Source organism: Prionailurus viverrinus, chromosome C1, assembly GCF_022837055.1.
Source record: "Prionailurus viverrinus isolate Anna chromosome C1, UM_Priviv_1.0, whole genome shotgun sequence".
NCBI classification, from domain to species: Eukaryota; Metazoa; Chordata; class Mammalia; order Carnivora; family Felidae; genus Prionailurus; species Prionailurus viverrinus.
The window spans coordinates 191,230,329-191,237,704 of record NC_062568.1 but is presented as its reverse complement, the minus strand read 5'-3'; positions in this window follow the sequence as shown (position 1 = coordinate 191,237,704).

The window sequence follows — 7,376 nt, the reverse complement described above, 5'->3', positions numbered from 1 at the left end:
AGAGAGGGAGAGAGAGAATCCCAAGCAGGCTTCGCACCTTCAGCACAGAACCCGACCTGGGGCTCGATCCCATGAACCATAAGATCATGACCTGAGCCAAAATCAAGAGTCAGGCAACCCCCAAGTAACCCAATTTTTAATGCAAGACAGAAATGTAGTTCACCTTGACGACGGTGAAAAATGTATAGGTTGACTCACACATATTTCTTTTAACATGAAAAGACAATAAAGAAATAAATCATAATACTGAACATTTTATATAAATTGTGTTTACATTTGTAGTAAGAAATTTTATAATCATTGTTTTGTTTTATGCATGTTCTCCTTGTTTTTTATGTTTGACACAAAATCTGAGCAACTAATTTTATGTCGGATTTGATTTACAAAAGTTATTTAAGTGCTTGGGAATAATTTGTTCATCAGATTTGTAAATCTCCCTTGTCAGGTGTTTGAAGGGTTTAAATCAGATAAATTGAATGTGTAATTGTAGTTTGAGATATCTAAAGGAATTTGCTTAATTCAACGTGTAAACGGTGCTAAAAGTTTGTGGGAATTTAATCTTTCAAATGTATGCGTTAATTGAATCTGGATCAATAAACAAGTAAATGTGATCTTACTTTTTACATGAAAATTACTAAGTTCATAAATAAAATATCAAGATCCATAAGCTGGAAGCAACAGCGAAAGTTAGCTTCTAAAATCTGTAACTTTAATAAATTAAATATTGACTGAAATTAAACAATTGTAACTTTACCCCTTACTAGCTGAATTCTCACATCTGAATGGCTTACTAAAAAAAAAAAAAAAAGAAAGAAAAGAAAAGAAAAGAAAAATTGAGGTCCCGAGCACAGGAAACAAAGATGTGCGGTAATTAACACGTGAGGGATCTTCACTGCCGGAAGCACTCACGCTGCACGCAGGCACAGGCGGCAGAAGGTAGCACGTGCAGCAGGTGATTCTCGGCGGTTCTCCCATAGGGATCCGGGGGTTTGGCTTGATTATTTTCCATACGTTTTCCTTGCTTCTGCCAGACACCTGAGGGCACTGCCAGCCCGGGTCCAGAGCAGCCGGGCTCTAGCCTCTTTAACCCGCCCGTCTACTGGTTATTTACAATACAGCACGTGTCCATTGTGATGCAAAAAAAACACCGCGTTCACACCCTCCCCTCTATGTATCCCGGTACACCAACCTGCCCACGGCTCATCCATACAGGGCTAAATAATCGGGTGATTTTATTTTATTTTTTTTAATTTTTTTCTCAACGTTTATTTATTTTTGGGACAGAGAGAGACAGAGCATGAACGGGGGAGGGGCAGAGAGAGAGGGAGACACAGAATCAGAAACAGGCTCCAGGCTCTGAGCCATCAGCCCAGAGCCCGACGCGGGGCTCGAACTCACGGACCGCGAGATCGTGACCTGGCTGAAGTCGACGCTTAACCGACTGCGCCACCCAGGCACCCCAATAATCAGGTGATTTTAAAATCAGAATAATAATTTAAAAAAACAATAGTTTTTTTTTTTTATTGATTTCAATTTAAAAGGCTTTATTTGGGGCAGACCTCCTTGAAAGGTTGTCGTATTCGTGTCCAACAGGGTTTCTGAGACATTTGTGTTCACTGGCGGGGAGTGGGATGGGCCAGGAAGGCCGTATGGTCTCCAAAGTCTCGCTTTGCAATACATCTTCAGGAACAGATTCGGCTCACGTGATGAGAAATGCTGTCCTTCCCTTCTGGGCAGGGAGCCCTTCTTGGGGACAGAAGGCAGATTTCCCTTCGCTCTTGGCACGGGAATGCTTTGGTTTCCCATTTGCTGTTCATCTTTGCACGTATAGGTGGCCGAGAAGTCTTGAGAAGGAGGACTGATTAGCCACAAGGGGACCTCCACTCCTGGGTCTTTGGCCGAGTCACCGCATTTGCACCTTCGGGACCTCACCCAACCCTCCAACAGGATGCTGACGGATGTCATTGCAGACACTGAGACATGACTCCGCTCTCCCTGCTCAAAGGACAGACTTTGGGGCAGCTTCTGAAGGCCAGGGTTCAGGTCCTAGAGTGCTAGTGCACGTCGGAGCTGGTGTGGATATTAGCTGGCGTCATCTCTTTTCATCCTGGATTTTGTGGTGTGGAAACGAGGGTCAGAAGAGGAAGGTGGTCTGCCAGGACACCCCATTAAGGACCGTCGGCCCCCCGGACAGGCCAGTATACGTTTCTCCTCACTGCCTACATGGTATCTTACATTTGCTAGAAGGCTGCTACCTCCGGGATACCGCGCAGGGGGCCTCACACCCAGGACAGGCTCTGAGGTCCTTTACATCAGCAGGGTTAACCCAGAGAACTTGCTTTTCGATTTCTCAAGAAAACTCTCAATCCCCAGCTCTGGAAAATTCCGTACTTAGGAGTGGGAAAACTTCCGTCCACGGCTCTGGGAAAAACTCCATCCCTGGATCTGGAAAACACTCCTTGAGCACAGGGGAACAGCTCACTGCACACCCTGGAAAACATTTGTTCTGCCCGTAGCAATCACTCTATGTTGTTAGCTCTGGAAAACACTCCATCCTAAGCTCCAGGAAATACCCCCCCTTCATGACTATGATCTGTACTGCGCGGGGCTCCAGAAAATACAATATCCAAAAATCTAGAAAATAGTTTCATCACAAGATCCAGAAAGTCCGCCCCTAAACCTGGAGGACTTTCTGCTCTGAGTCTGGAGGTCTCTGAGCGGGGTGCTGGTGAATTTTAACAACAGGCCCTCAATGGGGGAGGGGTGCCACTGATGGGTAGTGTTTGCCAATTTCCATGGTGGTTGGAACACCCCACCGTGGCTGAGTTCAAGTTATCAACGTGACGTCACTGAAAGCAGATCTGGGAGGAGATGTGTTGAGTCACCTCATACAATCACCACTACGAGCTGGCTCCATTTAAGCCCCCAAGAATGGAGACCTAATACCTTCGAAGGCCGTGGGCTCTGAGCCTCTGAGTGGGGAAGACTCTGGATCTGGCGTAATCATAGCTCCAGCGTCTGAAGGGCCCCTGGTCTCTGGGTATGGGGGATTCCAAGCCACACATGTCGCTAACCCCTGTCCTTGATGTCTGGCACCCACTCTAAACCAAGAGTGGACACGGTTGACAGGACACGGAAGGCAAGAATGTTCTGACAACCTGGCATTCCTAATGTCCTCATGTGTCCTGCCATTATCCTAATGACCTTAAGAATACATACATAATTCAAGGTATTTCTTCTCATCTGGAAGGCCTAGAATTTGATCACCTGGGAGGCGAGGCCCATTTTCTAGCTGACACATGAGTGGAAGTAATTGTTCTTACAGCGACACTGCCCTCCATCCCTGGGTCTGAGTAGAGAGGGACCCAGGAGGTAGAATGTGGGATGATGAGGGTCGGTGGGCCATCAGGTAGATTTGGAGATCCTGAGATGTTGCACAGACCGGTAACAGGCTCTGAGTGTCCTGGGAGGTGAAGGGTGAGGAGGCAAGTGGGCCTGACCAAAACGGAGGCATTCGTGTCAAAGGCCAAGTTACATTTACCAACCCCACCGCCCCTAGAGGGCTGGGGGACACTGCCTGGCTTCTCAGAGGGAAGATCTGCACCTCCCTTTGGGGCTAGGAGAGATGCCCACTTTGTACTGGAAAGTACGATTCCATCATACCTGGCCCAGAAGACACCCTGGGACAGGGTGACACCCAGAAGACATAACCTGTGGACACAGAAACCCCACCCTAGCCCTGAACAACGCTGACTTCCAGCCCTAAAAACTGCTGTCTGTTTAGTTCTAGAAAGGCCCTGACCTGTCTCTGGAAAACACTTTCTCCCTCACCCCAGGGGAAGCCCACCCCGTCAACAACCCTGACCCCAGGAGACTCCCCGCCCTTGGCTCTGAAGAAGGCCTGAGGGATGCTTCATTCCAGCCTCCAAAATACATTTGGTCTCTGACTTTGGAGCGCTCTCCCTGACAAATGCAGGAAAAAGCACTTTGTAAAACTAAAAAGCTGTGCCTGGCTGTGGCAGATGCTTAATAAACGTGTGTGGAATGAAGGAGTGGTCCTGGGAGGTCTTCGCAAACTGCAATGCACAGCACGATCTCCAGATATCATTCTTACTGGGACTTAAATAAAGCAGTTATCAGAGGTGTGATGGGAAACTCCATATTTCTCCCTAACGAGATCTTTTTCTTGTGAGTTCCCACCAGATGAGGAGCAGAGGGCCTGGCTCTCAGTGGGCATCAATAAACGTTTGATAGATGAATGGACGCATGGATGGATAAATGGGGGATATATGGATGAATCGCTGTGCAGATGATGAGCGAATGGGAAGATGGATGGAGTGGCTGACACATTTGCTTACTCATCAGCTACCTCCCTCTTCCCCTTCCTTCCTCCTTGCTAAATGAATCCCAATTCCCCTAGAGTCTCTGGCAGCCTATACAAGGAGATCTGAGCCCCTCCCCACCCGCCAGTGACACATCTTGTTTAGTTTATGGCCATCGTGGGGATACCTTTCACCTTGCCAGAGAGCTGTTTTGGAAGAGCCATGTGATGCAATTCTGACCCAGGAGACATGAGAGGAAGTCTCCCGGGGATCCCTCAGGAAAGTTTTCCTCATTAAAGAAACACAGAGAGGGGATGTTCTCTCTTCTGGCTTCTGAACACTGATGTGTGAGGAGAGACGCTCAGAGATCCTGTGGCCATGAGGAGCAAAGATGGGGACAAAAGCCTGATGTTCTGAGGACCACAGAGCAAAGATATAGAAAGACCCTGGGTTCTCACAGTTCCTCATTAAAACACTAAATTAACCAATGTGTGTGTAGTGGGGGAGGGGGGGTGGAAGGATGCATGGATGGATGGATGAGTAGATGGATCGGTGGGTGGATGGATGGGACAATGGGTAGATGGATGGATGAATGGCTGGATGGATGGGGGAATGGGTAGATGGATGGATGGGTGTATGTATGTATGGGTGGATAGATGGATGGAAGAATGGGTAGACGGATGGATGGATGGATTGATGGATAGATGGGAGAATGGGTAGATGGATGGATGGATGGATGCATGCATGCATGGATGGGTGAGTAGATGGATCGATGGGAGGATGGATGGATAAATGGCTGGATGGATGGGAGAATGGTGGATGGATGGATGGATGAATGGATGGATGAGTAGATGGATGGGTGGATGGATGGATGGATGGATGGATCAGTGGGTGGATGGATGGATGGATGGATGGAAGAATGGGTAGATGGATGGATGGATGGGAGAATGGGTAGATGGATGGATGGATGGATGAATGGATGGATGGATGAGTAGATGGATGGGTGGATGGATGGATGGATGGGAGGATGGGTGGATGGATGGATGGATGGATGGGAGAATGGGTGGATGGATGGATGGATGGATGAATGGATGGATGGATGGATGGATGGATGAGTAGATGGATGGGTGGATGGATGGATGGATGGGAAGATGGATGGATGGATGGATGGATGGATGGATGGATAGATGGATGGGTGGATGGATGGATGGATGGATGGGAGGATGGATGGGAAAATGGGTAAATGGATGGATGGGTGGATGGATGGATGGGTGAGTGGATGGATGGATGGATGGATGGGAGGATGGATGGATGCATGGCTGGATGGATGGATGGGAGAATGGGTAGATGGATGGATGGATGGATGAATAGATGGATGGATGGATGGATGGATGGATGGATGGGAGGATGGGTGGATGGATGGATGATGGATGGATGAATGGCTGGATGGATGGATGGGAGAATGGGTAGATGGATGGATGGATGGATGGATGAATAAATGGATGGATGGGTGATTGGATGGATGGGAGGATGGATGGATAAGTGGCTGGATGGATGGGAGAATGGCTGGATGGATAGATGGGTGGATGGATGGATGAGTAGATGGATGGATGGGTGGATGATGAATGGATGGTTGGATGAATGGCTGGATGGGAGAATGGGTGGATGGATGGATGGATGGATGAATGGGTGGATGGATGGATGGATGAGTGGATGGATGGATGGATGGATGGATGGGAGAATGGGTGGATGGATAGATAGATGGATGAGTAGATGGATGGATGGATGGATAGATGGATGGATGGATGGATGGGAGGATGGGTGGATGGATGGATGGACATGGAGATGGAGAGTTGGATGAGTGCATGTATGGATATACAGTATATTAAAGTATATTAAAATATAAAGGGCCATCAGCAGTGTTATTGTCTTCCTATGAAGGCCCACTCAAGGCACTCAAATTCAGAATTAGCTGAGGAGAACTGAACTTTTCCAGCACTTTCCCCCAGGCCCTCATGCCACTCCCTATTTCACACACCCTGGACCTACCGGTAGGACCAACATTTGCCTTTAGTTGTCTGGCTGGTCCTGACACAGTGGATCAAGACAATCTTGGTCCAAATGTTGGCGCCGCTTCCTAACCCCCCTGAGCATTTGCCTTCTCATCTACAAAATGGGGATAACAGCGCCACCTCCAGGCTGCAATGAGGAGTCGGTGAGAAGACCATGTGTGAAACCCCCCAGGACTGTGAGTAGCTCCTAGTCCGTCCTCTACAAATGCCAGCCCCCCTTGGTTCTTGCCCGCTCGGCCACAGCTGGGCATGCACGGGCTGTGGCCAGGCAGCAGCCAACACACGGATATAAAAGGAGCCCCAGGTCGGAAGAGCCCGTCTGTGGCCCGCCATCCATCCTGCTGTGCAAAGCTATCTTGAGCCATTGCTCCTTGGAGCCAGCACAGGGATTACGGAAGGACCACAGGAAACTGAGCAAACTAAGATTGCTTCCTCCTCCTCTCTCGTGCCACGGGAGCTGGCAGGGTGTGGCAGCGGCCGGGGGCCTCCGGAGTCTGCAAGTTCAGAGTGGATGGCTGGCCCAGCAGGCAGGGCCGGGGCCAGCCCAGGGTCACCACTTCCCATCCCACAGCTTCCGGTGCCCACCTGCACACAGACAGGTCAGCCCAGCAGGGTCAACCTTTTCACCCCCAGGGCCTTTGCACAGGCTTTTCTCCTTGGCTTATCTATCCCATCCCTCCCTCATCCTTTGAGACTGCTCCCAAATGTCAAACACTCCAGGAAATTCTTCCTGGCCCCCACCCTGGTCCAACCACCTGTGGGACCCGGACATTCTGCATTTACCGCACATGTCACACTGCCTTGCCAGCTCTGTCTCCCCACTAGACTGTTTCTTGAAATTAGAGATGGTGTTTCACGGACACCTGCAGCACTGGTGCATAAAACAGTGCCTGGCATATAATGAGTTCGTTCATTCTTTTCTTTCTGAACGTTTATTCTGATGCATCCAAGTGGTCCTCGGTCTATTGTGGGTGTGTGACCG